Genomic DNA, 21,429 nt, shown 5'->3' on the forward strand with positions numbered 1-21,429 from the left:
CCTTTAGCCATCCCTGCTTAGCCATTTTGCACTTCCTGTCGATCTCATTTTTTGAGACGTTTGTATTTCTTTTTGCCTGCTTCAGTTACTGCATTTTTATATTTTCTCTTTTCATCAATTAAATTCAATATTTCTTGTGTTACCCAAGGATTTCTACTAGCCCTCGTCTTTTTACCTCTTTGATCCTCTGCTGTCCTCACTATTTCATCCCTCAAAGCTACCCATTCTTCTTCTACTGTACGTCTTTCCCCCATTCCTGTCAATTGTTCTCTTATGCTGTCCCTGAAACTCTGTACAACCTCTGGTTTAGTCAGTTTATCCAGGTCCCATCTCCTTAAATTCCCACCTTTTTGCAGTTTCTTCAGTTTTAATCTACAGTTCATAACCAATAGATTGTGGTCAGAGTCCACATCTGCCCCTGGAAATGTCTTACAATTTAAAACCTGGATCCTAAATCTGTCTTACCATTATATAATCTATCTGAAACCTTATAGTATCTCCAGGGTTCTTCCATGTATACAACCTTCTTTCATGATTGTTGAACCCTGTATTCACCTGAACAATACAGGAACGGTGTAATAATTTTATCTGTCATGAGGCATCACACATTAACTTTTGCACTACCATACAAAACTTGCCATAAAGCATCTGGGTTTGTTGAACAATGGACGTGAACATTATTTTTGACCTTTGCATTCACAGAAATAGTTCATAAAATAAAAAAAAACCCTGATTTCCTGTAGGAAATGTTTATCTCCCCAGTAATAGCAGTTGATTGAATATGTTATTGATTTTATGTTGTACAAGGGATCTGAAATTCTTGTGAGCCTCTTCAAACCATCCTCTGTTGAGAACTTTGCAGACATTGTGTCTTCTCCATTTGTTCAATGCTGGCATGTATAATACTAGACATACGTAATGCTATACTACCTCTGAGGTAGTTGTACCCGTTTTGTATGAATGCAGACACATTTGTTTATGCTATATTGTGTTCTACAGTTTCTCCTGCAGAATGTGTAGACGCTTATAATATGGTGATGGGACATGAATGAAGGTGATAAAAATAAATGCAGACCAGTCTGTTGTGTCATACATTTATCCTGAATCTCGAATGGTGCTTCTGTGAATATTATGATGTTTTAGTTACACCCATTGAAGTGGAGATAGCCATTTCAGTTAATGAATACATAGGGAACATTCAAACAGATATAAAATTGTATCAAAGACTTCCTGTCAGTAAGTCACTCTGATTACAGTGATAGGGCTGCCATAAATACATAGGTTGGAACTTATAGTGTTATCACTGCTGTGGAGACACTATGCAATGGAATCTACTAGTATCATTGATAGCACACATTGTTAACATACCTACCTTACCTTCGAGCAAATGGACTCGCCTGTCCCATGTCACCGTCATGCGCATATTCGAGGGAAACAGTCACTTGTGTGTGAGCGGTCTAACATAACGGTGTCACTATGTTTTCGAAATAGGAACAGCAGAGTTGGATCAAGATGGAATGTGCCAGAGGTCGTACAGCATGACAGTGTCATCAAGGTCTTCAAGAGGTGCACAGGGAATTGCTATTGCCATACAGAACAGTGGCACATTGGGTAAAATCCTTCAGTGAAGGTCAGCAAACTGTGGCAGACATGCATCAGGCAGGTCATCCTAGCGTCTCTGAAGAAGTAGTGCACGTTGTTGCTGTGTTAGTGGACAGTGACTGACACCATATGATTCGTGAGCTCGCCTACGAAACCGGATGAGTGCATATGACTGTGCTTCGCATCCTGAAGGAATGCCTTGGCATGCGAAAAATTGCATCTCAATGGGTTCTGCATGACTTGACAGAAATGCAGAAATGGATGCGTTATGACGCTGCTCAGACGCACTTGGAGTGCTATGAGCGTGAAGGAGAGACTTTCTTACGCCATATTGTAACACTGGATGAGACGTGGGCCACATCGTACTAGCCAAAACTGAAACACCAATCCAACAAATGGTATCATTATGGGTTACCGCGATAGTCGAAAATGTGTCAGAGCCCCAGTATGGTGAAAGTTATGGTGATTCTCATGTAAGACTGTGATGGTGTAATCCTAACGCATTACATTCCTCCATGGCAATGCACAGTATTACTATTCGTTTTTGGAGCATCGCCTGCGACCAGATTTGTGAAAGAAGTGGCTACACTTTCTGTGCAACCCACCCATAATTTTCCACAACATGTGCATTCACATACAGCTCAAGCTGTGGCTGCTCTGTTCGATCGATGAGACTGGAAGTACTGTACCGTCCACCATACTCCCCGGACTTAAGCCCTTGTGACTTTGACTTGATTCCGAAGATGAAGGAACCACTTTGTGGCATTCGCTTCAGAACTGTTCCAGAGATTCGACAGGCAGCAGACCGCTCCATTCGCACTGTCAACAGAACAGGCTCTGCTAATGATATACTACACTGTCCACATCGCTAGCAATGGGGTCTACACAATGCTGGTGACTCTTTTGGAGGACGATAACAGGTGCAAACATGAATGTCTTTTGTATCGGTTGTGAATAAATAGTTGCCACTATTTAAGTTCCAACCCTCGTATATTGCATGGTGTATAAGGTCTGTAGCTCTGAAGCTGTTCACAGATGACATGCTTGTGTACAGGGAGGTGACACTGTAGAAACTTGATACATCAGAGAAACTTGCAGATGATCACCTTTGATGAAAATGTGTGTCACTTTCGATACCTGGTTATTCAGGGATTAAGGCAATGAACAAGCTGCTAGACTGGCCAGGACAGGTACAATAACTCCGATTTAGTGTTCCGGAGCCTGCCTTGACCATCACTAAGGCAATGGTAAAATCAAAACAATGTAGCTGGATCAGGAAGAAGAACTTAGAATATTAGATTATGATCCAAAAAACGTAAAACCATGGCAAGCTAGTGATGCCAGTGCCATAATTCAAGAAGTTCTGTAATCCTGAACTTTACCAGGAAACAGATTAAACTCATGGTAGGAATCATGACTGGCTGTGGGAAATTTAAGAACCATCTACATGTGATTGGTATAGAGGAAGAAGCCTCTATGTGTAGACTATGGGGTGAGGATGATGAAACTGTCCCACATCTAATCTCCTAGTGCAAAGTTCTGGAGGGCAAAAGGCACAGAATATTCAGGTCTGTAAAGCTTGAACACTGAGAGGAAAGGTAGAGGAAATAGTGGATATGATGGAAAGGAGGAAGCTAGATATTTTAGGCATGGGGGAGACCAAATGGAAAGGAGAAGGCAGTAGGGAACTGAGGAAAGGTTATAGATTGAATTGAAGTGAAAATGAAGAAGGAAGACAGAAGGGAATGGGAGTTATTGTGAGAGATGAACTAAAAGAAGATCATAATAATGACAAAGGGAAGGGGTGTGGAGGTGGTTTAGGTATATGCTCCTTAAGTAGGCTGTGTAGCTTAAGAGGGGGACTACTTTGAGGAAGAACTACAAAAGCAGTTGAATGGACAAAGGATAATAGTCATGGGAGACTTGAATGCGATTGTAGGGAGTGAAAATGTACTGGGTGCTGAAGGATGGGGAAGTAGAAATGGAGGAGGAGAGAGAGTTTTGTAATTCTGAAAGAGAAATGGTTTAGTGGTAGGTAACTCCTGGTTTCAGAAGAAAGAGAGCCACAAAGTAATGTTGTACAGCAAGAGTCTAGTGCAGAAATCTTTGATATATTACGTGCTCAGTGATTAGAAAAAGAAGAGGACTGTAATGGATATAAAAGTACTTCCATGTGAGGTATTGGATAGTGACAGCCACCTACTGGTGATAAGCAGGAGAATAATGGAGTAGTGGAAGAAGACAAAGAATCAGGAAAGAAAAATTAGAATATGGGACCTGAAGGACAAGGAAGTCAAGAAAGAATACCAGGATGTTACAAGGGAAAGTTTGCTAAAGAATGAACCAAAAACAGGAGAAGAGGAATGCGAACAGTTTAAAAGTGCTAGGGTAGAAGCTGCAGTACCTGCATGCAGGAGGCACCATGATGGAATAAAAGAGTCAAGGAGGTAGGATGAAGGAAAAACAAGGCTTATGGTTCTGAGAAAGGCCCATTTTAGCAGCAAGAGAGGAGCATAAGAAAAAGAAGAAAGAGGCAAATAAGACAGTGGCCGAGGAGAGGAGAAAGTGGATGGGAGAATGGAAGAACTTGACAGAGGAAGAGAGCAGAGGAAGTAAGAAAGTACAATACGGAATGGTCAAGAGGAGAGGTTAGAGAGAGGATGCAACAATGATGAATAGAAATGGGAAAGAGGTTAATAACAAAGAGACACTGAAGATAGTGTGGAAGGAGTACTTTGAGCATTTGCTAAATCTGGATGGACTTGGAGATGAGGATAGTAGACTAAACGAGGTAGAAGCATACTCTGGGGGAAAGGGGGGGGGAGGGAGAGGGAGGACTTGTCATGGGAAGAAATGGAAATGGCACTAGACAAACCGAGCGACGACGTAGCGCAGTGGTTAGCACACTGTACTGGGAGGACGGCGGTTCAAGCCTGCGTCCGGCCATCCTGATTTAGGTTTTCCGTGATTCCTAAATCGCTCCAGGCAAATGCCGGGATGGTTCCTTTGAAAGGGCACGGCTTACTTCTTCCCCAATCCTTCCCTAATCCGATGAGGCCGAATATCTCGCTGTTTGTCCTATTCCCCCAAACAACCCATTCCAACTCGCACTGGACAAGTTGAAGGGAGGAAAGGCACCAGGTATGGGTGAAGTAAGTGTCAAAATGGTGAAGACAGCAGGGGAGGTTGGGAAACAGTGACTGTATTGTGTGATAAGCATGGTGTGGAATGAGAAAAATTCAGAAGATTGGAAGAGGGTACTAATTGTCCCTATATTCAAGAAAGGGAATAAGAAGTACTGCAGAATCTAAAGGTAAGTCGTACTCATACCACACTATGCTGAGGTGCATGTAATGATCCCAGAGAGGAGAATCCTAACAAGGGTCAAGAACAGATTGAGAGAAGAACAGCAAGGCTTCAGACCTGGAAAGTCAACTGTAGATCTCATGTTTGCAGTGAGTCAGCTTCAGGAGCGCCGCTGTGGATTTGGGGAAAACCTTGTGATGAGCTTTCTTGATATAAAAAAGGCATTTGAAAGAAAGGTCTGGGAAACACTAGAAAAGAAGAAACTGAAAAGAGAGACGACAAGCAAAGTGGAGGAGATGTTCAGTGGAAGTCTTGGGTTGTCTGAAAGTGGGAAATGGAAGAATGAATTTGTTCCAGCAAACAAGTGGTGTGAGAGTGGGCACTGCATTGTCACCTCTCTTCTTCGTTGTGGTCTTGGAGGAGATAGTTACTAAGGTGGCAAAAAAGCTGGAGAACACAAGATGAAAGCAGTGATATTAACAGATGACCTGATGATCTGGGGAAACAGGGAATAGGAGATTTAGGACCAACTGGATGCTTAGGGAGAAGCTGTGAGGCAGTATGGGGTAAAATTTAATGTAAACAAATGTGAGACCCTACTTATATCTAGAAAGAAAGATAGGCCAGCTAGCAGAACAAGGATTGGAGGTGAACAATGAAGAAGGTGGAGATTGTCACGTAACTTGGGAAGTGTGATAGAGGAAAATGGCAGAAATGAGAAGGAGATGAGTGAACCTTTGCAGACAGACAGAAGCATCCCTGCAAAGTGTTAACAGCCCAGTTTGAAACAAAGACTTCCCACGGAAGAGCAAAGAAGTAATGTATACAAGTTACTTCTCGTAATACTGATCTACACATATGACACATGGCTAATGAAGGAAAGAGCTGCAAGCAGATGACAGGCATGTGAAATGAAGTTCATAAGAAGTTAGACAGGAGTAACAAGGAGAGAGAGAAAGAGGAATGAAAGGGTAGGAAAAGTAATGAAAGACGAACTCGTGCAGAGCAGGATAGAAACGTCAAGTCTAAGATGGTATAAGGACTGAAAGATAATGGAAAACAAGAGTATTCCCAAGAAAATAAATGAAATGAAGATGCAAAGGAAACAGCCAAGATGAAGACCAAGGGATAGATGGCTGATGGATATGAAGAAGAGTGTTGAAAAATGAGGTGAAGACTGGACTGGAGTGATCACAGATGGTTGGTGAAAACAGGGCTAAATGGTGAAGCTTATGTTCCAGACAGACCCAGCTTGGGTCTGGAAGTTGTTCAAGATAATGGTGGTGGTGGCCGCATGAAGAAATTGCTTCTAATAAGACACAGGTAGTGTGTCCTCTACTACTTCTTAAGGGTACTGTTGGCTTTACTAGAATCACAGGGAATGGAATCGCACACTAAGCTCAGTTTCATTATGGACAACTGTGAGCTTAAGACTACTATTGTTTTTGTCTCTCTGCATTAATCAAATCAAATCAGAGGGAACTGAAAAAAGAGACAACAAGCAAAGTGGAGGAGATGTTCAGTGGAAGTCTTGGGTTGTCTGAAAGTTGGAAATGGAAGAACGTATTTGTTCCAGCAAACAAGTGGTGTGAGATAGGGCAGTGCATTGTTACCTCTCCTCTTCATTGTGGTCTTGGAGAAGATAGCTACGAAGGTGGCAAAAAAAGCAGAGAACACAAGATGAAAGCAATGATATTCACATATGACTTGGAGAATGGATTAGTTGGAATTCTGGGGAAAGCGAAGCAATGGAATCCAGAAAAAATAAACTTGATTTGGCCTTCCAACTAACAAAAGTTACATACAACAAAAAATCCCTTTCATGGGGGGTCCAAAATTATACATTACAAGACAGTGATTAAGCCAGAAGTACTGTATGCAGCAGAAACACTAAACATGAATTTCATAGGCCAAACGCAGAAACTTGAGTTAAAGGAAAGAAAAATTTTGAGAAACATCATAGGACCAAAATTTCAAGACAATAAGATTATATACATCAAAAATGAAACACACTACAAGAAAATTGAAAAACTTTCAGATACTATGCGAAAAAAGGAGGATAAATTTTTATAGTCATATTCTGAGAACTAATTCCAACAGACTAACTAATCAAATTTTTGACTTTTTCCGTAACCGTAAAACGAAACCCAACTGGTTTAAGGGGCTCCGGAAGCCCTATACTTGCAATGTTAAAATAACGCTTATAAATTAAATCTTTCCTCACAAAGTATTTGAGGTAGGAAGTTGAACTTTTTACAGATTATTTATTGGAATATGGGCTACAACTTAACACAGGGATTTTACAAAATTTTAGTTCAGTTATTAAAGATGATTTTTTTTCAATTGTAATGAAAATTCACAACATTTTTTTGCAATTTTTTATTTATATATTCAAAAATATACAGTTTTTTTGGAAAAAGGCTGTGTTAAATTATGCAGAAGGTACTGTGTAACATTTACTGAAAGTTTGAAACAAATATGTTTGGAAGATCCTTAGAAAACATGTAATTAGTATGAGAAAATAAAAGTTTTGGGAATCGAGTGACAAAGATTGGATTAACTTTTTAGTGCATTCCAGGTCCATAGGATGGATTATCTTCATCCTCTGCAAACTCCTCCTCCAGCTTCCTCTTGTTCCTCCTCCTGTTTACTCTTGCTTGTATTTCTAGACTCTTTACAGCCCTGTCTGCAGCCCGAAGGCGTTCCTTGTCTAAAGCAAGCATCGCTCGTACCATGTTAGAACCTATCTTCATTCCCATATTTCTAAATACCTTGCACCTTACAATGTTGCCATCATTGAAAGTCGCAACAGCATCATACACACCAAAGTGAAGTGTTTCTATTCCAACAAATACAGTCTTGGGGATTCTCGACCATATAACACTATTTACACTTTCATTGGGGTTTTGAGTTTTTCCATGAATACACTTTTTCAACAGTTCAGGTGCTGCTAAGTCTCTGAAAATAGGTTTTATCACCTCTATTATTGCATGAGGCAGACTATGTTTATGAGTGTACACTTCACCAGTTAGCAATCCTTTGTTATATTTATACCAACTGTCTTCTTCTTTGGGGCACAAGCTATGTTGGGGATTTTCATCGGTTGAAGAAGTATGAAAAAAAAGAGCCCAAACAGCCTTCTTCATTTCGTCGACACTTTGTGTATTTATAATAACTTTACTTTTACTCATTATTATACTTCAACAAAACAGACTCTCAAGAAACAGAATTAATTACGAATATTTTCGAGATAACGATAGGGTAAATAAACATGAAACAATCGACAATCACACCAGCGATATATATTGAACCATCACAGGTTAGCCACAACACATACTTTATCTCACATCACTAAAATGTACCTGATGAACACGGACGTTAATAATAACACCATTTGACAGCAGTTTAACAGCGCCACAGTGGGTCACGCTCATGTAGAACACATTTCAAAAAAAATTTAAAAATAGTTGTAGTCTTCGGAATTGAATAAATTATATATCTATTAAAAGGTAATAGTCTGCAGATTCAGAAAACGCAAAAAAGTAAAAATTGAACTTTTCATGATTTTGCGCCTTTCCGGAGCCCCTTAGAGAAACTGAGAAAGACCTAGTCGAATTAAAGATTTCAGAAAATTGACTTATTGATCGAACAGTTAAATTACTTATTAAAGATGAAAACATAAGGTTCCAAGACAAATCTACACAAAAGTCCATACCCTTCATCTCGGAAGGAGAGAGGAAAAGAAGATCAGAAAGCATGAAGAAATACTGGGCCCGAAGAAAAGAACAATGCAAAAAGAAATGATTGATCCAGTGTACCCCAAAGAGGGTGAAATGAAAGAAGAAGAAATCAAATCAGAGATGTAAATGCAGATACCACAAGAACTGTGTTTGACATCATAGAGAGGTTTAGTGTTATAGGTCAGAATGCAAACTTTCCTAAAAGATTTAATGAACATATTACTTTGTCACATGTACTTGTCAGCAGTTGAGTTACAGGTAGCCACTGCATCGGAGAGAATGCTCTTCTTGACTGCAGTAGCTGATTAGTGGGCCACCTTGCTGTGACGTGAGAAAGGATCTCCACTCCTTTCTGTTTTCTTCCACAGAGATGAACTGTTAGCTAGTCATCTCTTCATAGGTCTTCCTCCATTTGGCATCTTCAGCCATCATTAACCACATATCCAGTCCATTCGAATATCTTGTTTTTAAACAATCCTGCAGTGATTGCTTACTTGTAAATTCATGCTGTAGCTTTACAGTGAAATTCTCCACTTTTCACATATAATGTCTGTAAGTGGCCCCCAGATTTTTGTAAGAACAATTCCTTAAAAAGTGAAAAGCAATTTCAATGTAGGACAAGATAAAGAGTGTAACTGTTTGAATTTTTCTCTGTTTTAAATGTTTTTTGTTTCTTCTCTGCTTCCCCTTTTGTGAATGTGTGCTGTTTGTATCATTCGTAAGGTCCCTTGTACCCTTTATAGTGACATTTAGAAACTCCGTCAGTTCTTTGGTTTGACAAACTCAAGATGCCTTAGCAGGTGACTGGTCAGAGATGCCAGTCATCACTCTGTACCCGCTTCAGTGACAACTATGGAGCACTGTGGTGGAAAAATGTATGGCTTAAAGATCAAAATTATGAGACGGATAGAGACCCTGAACTAAATTGCCCTGTGTGATGGATGACTGATGAACAAAAGCAATTGATTGCAGACAACTTGAGTCATTTGGAATGCCTCAGTTGTATTATACTTAACGAGGTATGGGGTTCTGCTTGAATAAACAAAATATCTTGTCCTCTCCACGGGAATGCTGTGGGACTTCTTAATCAGAACCAAAAGAACATGAGGAACGGTCTGGACCAGTGATCAGTACTAACAAAGACAAATGATATAAAAAGGGATGACTATATTTTCCACAGAAGTCAAATTTAATGTTACTGTTCATGAAACAAACTGTGAATGAATTGCTACAAGTACAGCCGAAGGTGCTGGGTCATTTTACAGAACTACCCATTTTATATTAAAAAAGGTTTAGGGCTGCTTACTGGACATAAGAAATATGTGAAGTAGGAGCAACTGGAAGACAAAAACGGAGCAGTGTGGTTTACTGCTGTGACGGAGAGGCAGGGAGGATTTCAGCCTTTCACAATGAAGTGAAACTCAAATTAGTGGGGTATTTTTACCAACTTTCTAGTGATGTAGAATATTTCGACCTTGCCGTTGGTGGGGAGGCTTGCGTGCCTCAACGATACAGATAGCCGTACCGTAGGTGCAACCACAACGGAGGGGTATCTGTTGAGAGGCCAGACAAACGTGTGGTTTCTGAAGAGGGGCAGCAGCCTTTTCAGTAGTTGCAGGGGCAACAGTCTGGATGATTGACTGATCTGGCCTTGTAACACGAAACAAAATGGCCTTGCTGTTGTGGTACTGCGAATGGCTGAAAGCAAGGGGAAACTACAGCCGTAATTTTTCCCGAGGGCATGCAGCTTTACTGTATGGTTAAATGATGATGGCGTACTCTTGGGTAAAATATTCCGGAGGTAAAATAGTCCCCCATTTGGATCTCCGGGCGGGGACTACTCAAGAGGACGTCGTTATCAGGAGAAAGAAAACTGGCATTCTACGGATCAGAGTGTGGAATGTCAGATCCCTTAATCGGGCAGGTAGGTTAGAAAATTTAAAAAGGGAAATGGATAGGTTAAAGTTAGATATAGTGGGAATTAGTGAAGTTCGGTGTCAGGAGGAACAAGACTTCTGGTCAGGTGAATACAGGGTTATAAATGCTACAGAAGAATGTTGAAGATTAGTTGGGTAGATCACGTAACTAATGAGCAGGTATTGAATAGGATTGGGGAGAAGAGAAGTTTGTGGCACAACTTGACTAGAAGAAAGGATCGGTTGGTAGGACATATCCTGAGGCTTCAAGGAATCACAAATTTAGCATTGGAGGGCAGCATGGAGGGTAAACATTGTAGAGGGAGACCAAGAGATGAATACACTAAGCAGATTCAGAAGGATGTAGGTTGCAGTAGGTACTGGGAGATGAAGGAGCTTGCATAGGACAGATTAGCATGGAGAGCTGCATCAAACCAGTCTCAGGACTGAAGACGACGACAACAACAACAACAACAACAGTATCATAAAGAAAATATAGAGGAGGAGGAGGAGGAGGAGGAGGAGGAGGAGGTGGTGGTGGTGGTGGTGGTAATACAACAGTTCAGCTTCCATGTTGTGACTTAAATCCACTTCAGTGACACAATGCAAGTGACAGATAGTATTCAGTATAGCATTGAGACAAGCAAACCTAAGTTTGTAGTGTTCATTATCGAGGGAAACAACACACTACAGTTGATGTTTCCAGATAGTCAATAACAGTGGAATTTTATTAGGTCTAATAAACAAAATATAATAAGTTTCTTGGAACAGACTACCGTATTTACTCAAATATAAGCTGCACTTGATTCTAAGCTGCAACTGAAAAATGAGACTCGAAATCAAGGAAAAAAAATTTTCCCGAATCTAAGCTGCGCCTGAAATTTGAGACTCGAAATTCAAGGGGAGAGAAAAGTTTCAGGCCAAACCTCCAAATCGAAACAAAGTTGGTCCATTATAATATTCGACATAATTTAGGTCGAATGAATGACGATACAGCTACAGTAGTTTGGTTTGAGTCATAAACTTAGCAGTTAAGCTTTACCAGGTAGCCATTGCTATGCTTCAGAGGCTCCATCCGTATTTATATGGGTACCTTTCATTTTTCACGTGAAGTGCTTATTTTTCTTTGATCTGATAAGTGCCGTTCTCTTTGTTATAGGTGTTTACGTCACTCTAAGCTGAAAATGAATTACAGTACTCTGTCATGCATTGTTGCATTCTGATAATGAGTGTTTACGGCCTGTCACTGCTTGCGGCATGGTTTGCTTTTGTGCACGCTACCGCCGCTTACAATTTAAAAAAGAGGAATTGTCTCATAAGCGAAAGAATGGCAAGAGACTGCTATTTGTTGTTACTTACACTGCTGCTTTCTTTGATAATGATCAACAAGAACCAAATAATAGACTGCGTATGATGGAAGATGTTCTGAACGAGAGCTTAGCGAAAAATTTTCTCCGTTTGAAAATCTTTGCAGACACCTCTTTAGTACATTACATTCTGCACAGACATTAGTCATCTTAGATTTAAAAATCTAGTCAATTGCCGTGCTTCATTTCTGCCTGTATCACTATTAGGTATAAGAATGCCGGTAATATGAATATAAACGTGACATGATATGTGTATTCTTCCGCGTTTGCTGTTGTCTCACTCTAGTTTCGTAGCTTATTAGGCAGACAGGATTTAAATGAGATAGCTGCAAACACGAAAGAATAGGCCCTACATGACAAAATGTTTATATTCGTATTATTCTTGTGGCGAAGAGAATACTGCATGTGATTCACAATTCATAAAAGTTCCTATTAGCAACCATCTCTTCTCACAGGTAGGAAAAAATTCAGAACGTAGAGTTTCCCATATTGACAAACATCCCAAACACTCTTGCCAGTCGGATTTTCGTAGTACATTGAAATGCTGCTACATTAGAAGATGAACAATACGGAATTTGTAATTATTTCGTTGGATAATGTATGAAAATGCAATGGTCGAAACTCGGGGCGGAGAAAAAAGCTCGTCTTCCACCTTTTTTTTAAATTTATTTACTGACGCAGAGGTTTTGGCATGAGTATATTTCTTTGTGGCTCCAAAGCATGCCTGTGTAGCGCTACATATATTCGATGGCAGAAGTTAGTTGTGGCGGCACCTACCAACATTCTTCCGCGCACTTTGCACTCGATTCTAAGCCGCAGGCGGTTTTTTGGATTACAAAAACCGGAAAAAAAGTGCGGCTTAGATTAGAGTAAATACGGTACTCAGTTCAGTCCTAGCAGGCAATCACTGATGTTTCATTGGAATGTTCTTATGTGGACGAAGTCTGTAGTGGGAGGTCATGTTAGGCAGTGATCTCGGGTAAGGTTGGAGACAGTCTTGTGAGGCAGTGACAAGAAAATGCACTCAGCACTGGTTTGGCTGGGAGGTGCTCTTTGATCAGCTTAGTATGGTAGACTATGGTGGACCGCTAGGTGGGGATAGCACGGAGCATAGCGTGTGCTTGGCAGAAGAGCTGTGATTGAGGATCTGCTAAATGTGGTTGGCGTAGAGCATAGAGTGTACTTGGTGAAGAAACTCTGATGGAGGAAATGCTATGCACAGTTGGTGTAAAGCTTCGAGTGTGAAGTGACTACAGAGTGGTCAGGCGGCAACCTAAATACTTGCCTGGCAAAACGATACCAGGGGAGGCTTGTGACTCATGGAAGCAAGATAGTGGCATGATGGCAATGCCGTTTGCTGTATGTTTGTGACTCGGTGTTGAGGCTGGTGCCACACGGTATCTTACTAACTGCAAGAAGTACAGTTGTAAACAATCTGGCTTGTGTCTGTTGTTGCAGATTGTTTTTATCTGAGCTCCAGAGGAAGTGTCAGTAGCAGGTTGGAACAGCAGCAGTGTGCAGTACATGATGGTATGGATGGTGGCTGTGTGGATCGAATGTAGCACTACTGGGTTCATGTTGAGATGTCATTATGATCCTGAGATGCATCTCAAAGTAAACATTGTTCTGCACTACTGGCCATTAAAATTGCTACACCACAAAGATGAAGATGATGTGCTACAGATGCGAAATTTAATCGACAGGAAGAAGATGCTGTGATATGCAAATGATTTGCTTTTCTGAGCATTCACACAAGGTTGGCGCCGGTGGCGACACCTACAACGTGCTGACACGAGGAAAGTTTTCAACCGATTTCTCATACACAAACAGCAGTTGACCGGCATTGCCTGGTGAAATGTTGTTGTGATGCCTCGTGTAAGGAGGAGAAATGCGTACCATCACGTTTCCGACTTCGATAAAGGTCAGATTGTAGCCTATCGCGACTGCGTTTTATCGTATCGCGACATTGCTGCTCGCATTGGTCAAGATCCAATGACTGTTAGCAGAATATGGAATCGGTGGGTTCAGGAGGGTAATACAGAACGCCGTGCTGGATCCCAATGGCCTCGTATCACTAGCAGTCGAGATGACAGGCATCTTATGCGCATGGCTGTAACGGATCGTGCAGCCACGTCTCGATCCCTGAGTCAACAGATGGCGACGTTTGCAAGACGACAACCATCTGCACGAACAGTTCGACGACGTTTGTATCAGCATGGACTATCGGCTCGGAGACCACGGCTGCGGTTACCCTCGAAGCTGCATCACAGACAAGAGCGCCGGCGATGGTGTACTCAACGACGAACCTGGGTGCACGAATGGCAAAACGTCATTTTTTCGGATGAATCCAGGTTCTGTTTACAGCATCATGATGGTCGCATCCGTGTTTGGCGACATCGCGGTGAATGCACGTTGGAAGTGTGTATTCGTCATCGCCATACTAGTGCGATGGTATGGGGTGCCATTGGTTACACGTCTCGATCACCTCTTGTTCGCACGGCACTTTGAACAGTGGACATTACATTTCAGATGTGTTACGACCCGTGGCTCGACCCTTCATTCGATCCCTGCGAAACCCTACATTTCAGCAGGAGAATGCACAACCGCAAGTTGCAGGTCCTGTACGGGCCTCTCTGGTCTCTGGATACAGAAAATGTTGGACTGCTGCCCTGGCCAGCACATTCTCCAGATCTTTCACCAATTGAAAACGTCTGGTCAATGGTGGCCAAGCAAATGGCTCATCACAATACGCCAGTCACTACTCTTGATGAACTGTGGTATCGTGTTGAAGCTGCATGGGCAGTGATACCTGCACACGCCATCCAAGCTCTGTTTGACTCAATGGCCAGGCGTATCAAGGCCGTTATTATGGCTAGAGGTTGTTGTTCTGGGGACTAATTTCTCAGGATCTATGCACCTAAATTGCTTGAAAATGTAATCACATATCAGTTCTAGTATAATATATTTGTCCAACAAATACCCGTTTATGATCTGCATTTCGTCTTGTATGAGCTATGCAGGGGAAGGCTGGAGATAGTAGTGAACCATTATAACCCAGGCTGGGGTCTTGGAACTAGGAGCTTGTATGCTCCTTCCAGTATGGCAACAGGTTCACATGGAACACTTGGTAACTAGTAATGTGACTGGCTGAAGACTGCAATATTGATGTGTTTGGTATTGGCAGCAACACTCATAAGAATCTTTCTTGAGATTTTGAGTTGCCCACACATGTTCTAATATCAGTTTAGCAATTCATGCTCAGTCACTGAAATACAGATGTTAAAAGGCGGCATTCGTTGTATTCAAAATGTTCCTCAGCCACAATTTTCTTTAAATGTGGGAATAATAGGAAGCTAGAAGTTGTTGGATAAGGTGAATAGGGTGGAATGTTAAGTAGTTCACTCTTCAAATCCCTCAGTTGCCTCCAAGTTAGAGCAGAATTGTGGACACATGGTTAGTAATCACAAATGACAGTATGTTTCTTGCAATCTCTAAGGTTTTCTTAGTGTGATTAGTTGGGGGTGTTCTTTCAGGTGTTGTTCTCATTTGTTGTTTTTATTTCATACATAAAATGGAAACAACTACAATGCAGAAAACCTGGAAACACACCATTAAATATTTTTCTTTTCTAATTTGAGCCTCTAGTAACATATTTCTTCATCCACTTTGTACTGAAGAATCCCTATTTGTCTCAAGAAAAAACAACACTGGTCATTCTTCCTGTTGGAGGAAATAGACTCTTATAGAGCAGTTTTCACCTACTGCTTTGATTTCATTTTCCAACATGAAGTGTTAGACTGATGTCTCATAAGCAGTAACAAATGGGCATATGTAATCAGATGAATCCTTATGAAAAATCTCACAAATTGCTGAGACTTTTGTTTATATCTCTGCTTTTGATCATTATTCAATAAAAATTACACACATCTTGCACAAACGTTATTTACATTTATTTTTCATATGAAATCTATAGTACTGATTCTATTTACAACCTACAGTTTCCTATACTTTTAATTGCCAGTTGTCAATACCATATTGTGCACTTATTCATTATTTTTAAATTTCTCCGCCCATTGCTTAAGTGTTGTAAATGAAGCAGCAGATCCACATAAACCTTCACCAACTTTGGATGAATTTCCATTGACAATAAACTAACCAAAACAATGAATTCCATGACTGCACAGTATTGTTGTATGTCTGCGTGAAATTTGTACAATCAGTAAGAGGCTATTCCCAGCTCATAGGCAGATTTTACTGGCAGCCTCTTTTCATTAAAAGGCAACTTCTTATGGAAGAACATTTTCAGAAAGCTGTCGATAAATGTTAATGACTGTTGTTTAGTTGCCTGCTAATTCCATTTAAAAAGTTCTTTAAAAATGTGATTTAACATAGATCTTTTCTTACTACTGCAATTACAAAAACAACTTGAACTTCATTAATAAGCAGGGTGGAGCCTTACCCAACCCTAGAAAATCTGTCACCAGTCCCACAGTGTGCCCTTTCCTTTCTTTGACCATTGAACAGACTTACTCTGTCAGTTACTAGGTGGGCCACAGATAGGCAAATGTGATGCTTAATGTGAGAACAGAAACAACTCAGTGGTCTGATGATAATACTGATTGTGCCAGACTACAGATACAAAAGTCCTAGGATTTTTGTCACCTGTTACTTCTTTTACCTCTCTGGCAAGGATTTTTAATGTGAAAAATGCAGAGTTGCAACAGTTCATAGCCCATGTTAAACTGCAGTTAAGCTAGTAACTGACTTACAAGGAGTAATCTCCAGTGGTGTGATCCACTTTTTGAAACAATCGATACAGTGATATAGGTTAAAGTCCAAGGAGTCACGCCCTGCAGCCATTCATCCTGATGGGCTCTCATTTGTGAGTAGTCGGTGAAAAAAAAAAATTTGGAATTCTGTGTGATGCTGTATAGTTTTAAAAATGGTGACAGTTAAGACTGGTTACATAGAATAATGGTTAAGGTACTGACCTTACCTGCAAAAGGTTTTTTGGTTCGAATCTTGTCAGGTACATTGAGATTCTTTTCATATTTCAATTTTTATCAAAAAGACTTTTATCAATATTTATATTCAGTTAGTTGGTTTACATGCAATTTCTGTTATTTGTGTTCTTTTGTCACTTCATTTTAATCAATATCTGAACTACTTCAGTGCCCTTTGTTTTCTTTCTGTCATTCTTTTTCCACTTATAGTCTTCGTTGATTTAATTTATCTATCATACTGTTTAAACATTTGAAAATGCCAATCTGTTGGTTACAAGAGATGAAATAACCTATTTATGTGACTGTGCAGTGATATCAAGACTTTTTTTCTTATTACAAGTTGTACAAATATTTGGATGGCAGTTGTCATACAGACAATTAAAACATAAATTATTGTTGCACTATGGGCAAAATCCCCCCCCATGAACCATGGACCTTGCCGTTGGTGGGGAGCCTTACGTGCCTCAACAATACAGATAGCCATACTGTAGGTGCAACCATAACGGAGGGGTATCTGTTGAGAGGCCAGACAAACATGTGGTTTCTGAAGAGGGGCAGTAGCCTTTTCAATAATTGCAGGGGCAACAGTCGGATGATTGACTGATCTGGCCTTATAACATTAACCAAAACGGCCTTGCTGTGCTGGTACTGCGAAGGGCTGCAAGCAAGGGGAAACTACAGCTGTAATATTTCCAGAGGGCATGTAGCTTTACTGTATGGTTAAATGATGATGGCGTACTCTTGGGTAAAATATTTCAGAGGTAAAATAGTCCCCCCATTCGGATCTCCGGGTGGGTGCTACTCAGGAGGACGTCGTTATCAGGAGAAAGAAAACTGGCATTCTACGGATCGGAGTGTGGAATGTCAGATCCCTTAATCGGGCAGGTAGGTTAGAAAATTTAAAAAGGGAAATGGATACGTAGTTAGATATAGTGGGAATTAGTGAAGTTCGGTGGCAGGAGGAAAAGACTTCTGGTCAGTTGAATACAGGGTTATAAATACAAAGTCAAATAGGGGTAACGCAGGAGTAGGGTTAATAATGAATAAAAAAAATTAGAGTGCGGGTAAGCTACTACAAACAGCATAGTGAACATATTAGAGTGGCCAAGATAGACACGAAGCCCACGCCTACTACAGTAGTAAAAGTTTATATGCCAACTAGCTCTGCAGATGACGAAGAAATTGAAGAAATTTATGATGAGAGAAAAGAAATTATTCAGGTAGTGAAGGGAGACGAAAATTTAATAGTCATGGGTGACTGGAATTTGAGAGTAGGAAAAGGGAGAGAAGGAAACACAGTAGGTGAATATGGATTGGGGGTAAGAAATGAAAGAGGAAGCCGTCTGGTAGAATTTTGCACAGAGCATAACTTAATCATAGCTAACATTTGGTTCAAGAATCATAAAAGAAGGTTGTATACATGGAAGAATCCTGGAGATACTAAAAGGTATCAGATAGATTATATAATGGTAAGACAGAGATTTAGGAACCAGGTTTTAAATTGCAAGACATTTCCAGGGGCAGATGTGGACTCTGACCACAATCTATTGGTTATGAACTGTAGATTAAAACTGAAGAAATTGCAAAAAAGGTGGGAATTTAAGGAGATGGGATCTGGATAAACTGAAAGAACCAGAGGTTGTACAGAGTTTCAGGGACAGCATAAGGGAAAAATTGACAGGAATGGGGGAAAGAATTACAGTAGAAGAAGAATGGGTCACTCTGAGGGATGAAGTAGTGAAGGCAGCAGAGGATCAAGTAGGTAAAAAGACGAGGGCTAGTAGAAATCCTTGGGTAACAGAAGAAATATTGAATTTAATTGATGAAAGGAGAAAATATAAAAATGCAGTAAATGAAGCAGGCAAAAAGGAATACAAACGTCTCAAAAATGAGATCGACAGGAAGTGCAAAATGGCTAAGCAGGGATGGCTAAAGGACAAATGTAAGGATGTGGAGGCTTATCTCACTAGGGGTAAGATAGATACTGCCTACAGGAAAATTAAAGAGACCTTTGGAGAAAAGAGAGCCACTTGTATGAATATCAAGAGCTCAGATGGAAACTCAGTTCTAAGCAAAGAGGGTAAAGCAGAAAGATGGAAGGAGTATATAGAGGGTCTATACAAAGGCGATGTACTTGAGGACAATATTATGGAAATGGAAGAGGATTAGATGAAGATGAAATGGGAGGTACGATACTGCGTGAAGAGTTTGACAAGGCACTGAAAGACCTGAATCGAAACAAGGCCCCAAGAGTAGACAACATTCCATCAGAACTACTGATGGCCTTGGGAGAGCCAGTCCTGACTCTACCATCTGGTGAGCAAGATTTACGAGACAGGCGAAATACCCTCAGACTTCAAGCAAAATATAATAATTCCAATCCCAAAGAAAGCAGGTGTTGACAGATGTGAAAATTACTGAACTATCAGTTTAATAAGTCACAGCTGCAAAATACTAACGCGAATTCTTTACAGATGAATGGAAAAACTGTTAGAAGCTGATCTCGGGAAAGATCAGTTTGGATTCCGTAGAAATGTTGGAACACGTGAGGCAATACTGACCTTACGCCTTATCTTAGAAGAAAGACTAAGGAAAGGCAAACCTACATTTCTAGCATTTGTAGACTTAGAGAAAGCTTTTGACAATGTTGACTGGAATACTCTCATTCAAATTTTAAAGGTGGCAGGGGTAAAATACAGGGAGCGAAAGGTTATTTATAATTTGTACAGAAACCAGGTGGCAGTTATAAGAGATGAGGGGCATGAAAGGGAAGCAGTGGTTGGGAAGGGAGTGAGGCAGGGTTGTAGCCTCTCTCCGATGTTATTCAATCTGTATATTGAGCAAGCAGTAAAGGAAACAAAAGAAAAATTTGGAGTAGGTATTAAAATCCATGGAGAAGAAATAAAAACTTTGAGGTTCGCCGATGACATTGTAATTTTGTCAGAGACAGCAAAGGACTTGGAAGAGCAGTTGAACGGAATGGACAGTGTCTTGAAAGGAGGATATAAGATGAACATCAACAGACGCTAAAGAAGGATAATGGAATGTAGTCTAATTAGGGAATTATATTAGAAAATGAGACACTTAAAGTAGTAAAGGAGTTTTGCTATTTGGGGAGCAAAAGAACTTATGATGGTCGAAGTAGAGAGGATATAAAATGTAGACTAGCAATGGCAAGGAAAGTGTTTCTGAAGAAGAGAAATTTGTTAACATCGAGTATTGATTTAAGTGGCAGGAAGTCGTTTCTGAAAGTAGTTGTATGGAGTGTAGCCATGTATGGAAGTGAAACATGGACAATAAATAGTTTGGACAAGAAGAGAATAGAAGTTTTCGAAATGTGGTGCTACAGAAGAATGTTGAAGATTAGGTGGGTAGATCACGTAACTAATGAGGAGGTATTGAATAGGATTGGGGAGAAGAGAAGTTTGTGGCACAACTTGACTAGAAGAAGGAATCGGTTGGTAGGACATGTCCTGAGGCATCAAGGGATCACAAATTTAGCATTGGAGGGCAGCGTGTAGGGTAAAAATCGTAGAGGGAGACCAAGAGATGAATACACTAAGCAGATTCAGAAGGATGTAGGTTGCAGTAGGTACTGGGAGATGAAGGAGCTTGCACAGGATAGAGTAGCATGGAGAGCTGCGTCAAATCAGTCTCAGGACTGAAGACCACAACAACAACAACAACAACAACAACATGGGCAAAATACCTGGATGGTGATTTAAATGAAGCAGTGTTTATAACCAAAGCTGAAATTCAAGCAAAATGAGAAATAGAAATAATAAATGCAATAACATGGACGAAAATATGAGATGACAAAATGGAAGGAATGAAATTGAAGTTAGAACAAGGATTCCAAATGGGAGCAAATGATGTATTTCATATGATGACTAATATTTGAGAAATGTGTACAAAAAATTACATCTGAACCAATTAATTGAATGAAAGTAATTATCAAAGTCATTTCAATGAAGATTTAAAAATAAAAAAGAATATGATTTACTTGAAGAGGTTCGAAACGACAACCTTTTGCATATGAGGTCAGTACCTTAGCTATTACTCTGTGCAACCAGTCTATAAATTGCTAACATTTTTAAATCTATAGAGCATTGCACGAAATTCTAGAACTTTTTCCGTCTATTATTTGCAAACGAGGGCCCACCAAGGTGACTGGCTGCAGGGTGTGATTCTGTAGACGTGAATCTACATCACTGTAGAAATGATATCAAAAAGTCAATCACACAGCTGAGGACATCTCCTTATTAGTATATATGAAGGCAAGGACATACCACCTCCATGCCCAGTAAAGCACTGTGCTGTTCAGACCAACGTTGGGGTTGACGACAGATTGCCTACAGTTTGAGTAAGATTCCACCTTGCTTATTAACAATATCCAAGTTGTTTTTATAATTGTGGAGCTAAAGAAATATTGTATGCCAAATTAAAAATTTAAATGTTTTGAATTTTCTTAATGAGCATTGTAATTTTATTGTTT

At 40.3% G+C, this 21,429-nt stretch overlaps 1 protein-coding gene across 1 annotated transcript in view; it reads left to right on the plus strand.

Annotated features, from left to right (window-relative positions):
• Positions 1-21,429, plus strand: part of LOC126095257 (poly(A) RNA polymerase gld-2 homolog A-like) — a 155,247-nt gene that overhangs the window by 128,613 nt on the left and 5,205 nt on the right. The gene's annotated exons all lie outside the window — the stretch shown is intronic.

Source organism: Schistocerca cancellata, chromosome 8 (assembly GCF_023864275.1).
Source record: "Schistocerca cancellata isolate TAMUIC-IGC-003103 chromosome 8, iqSchCanc2.1, whole genome shotgun sequence".
Classification (NCBI taxonomy): Eukaryota; Metazoa; Arthropoda; class Insecta; order Orthoptera; family Acrididae; genus Schistocerca; species Schistocerca cancellata.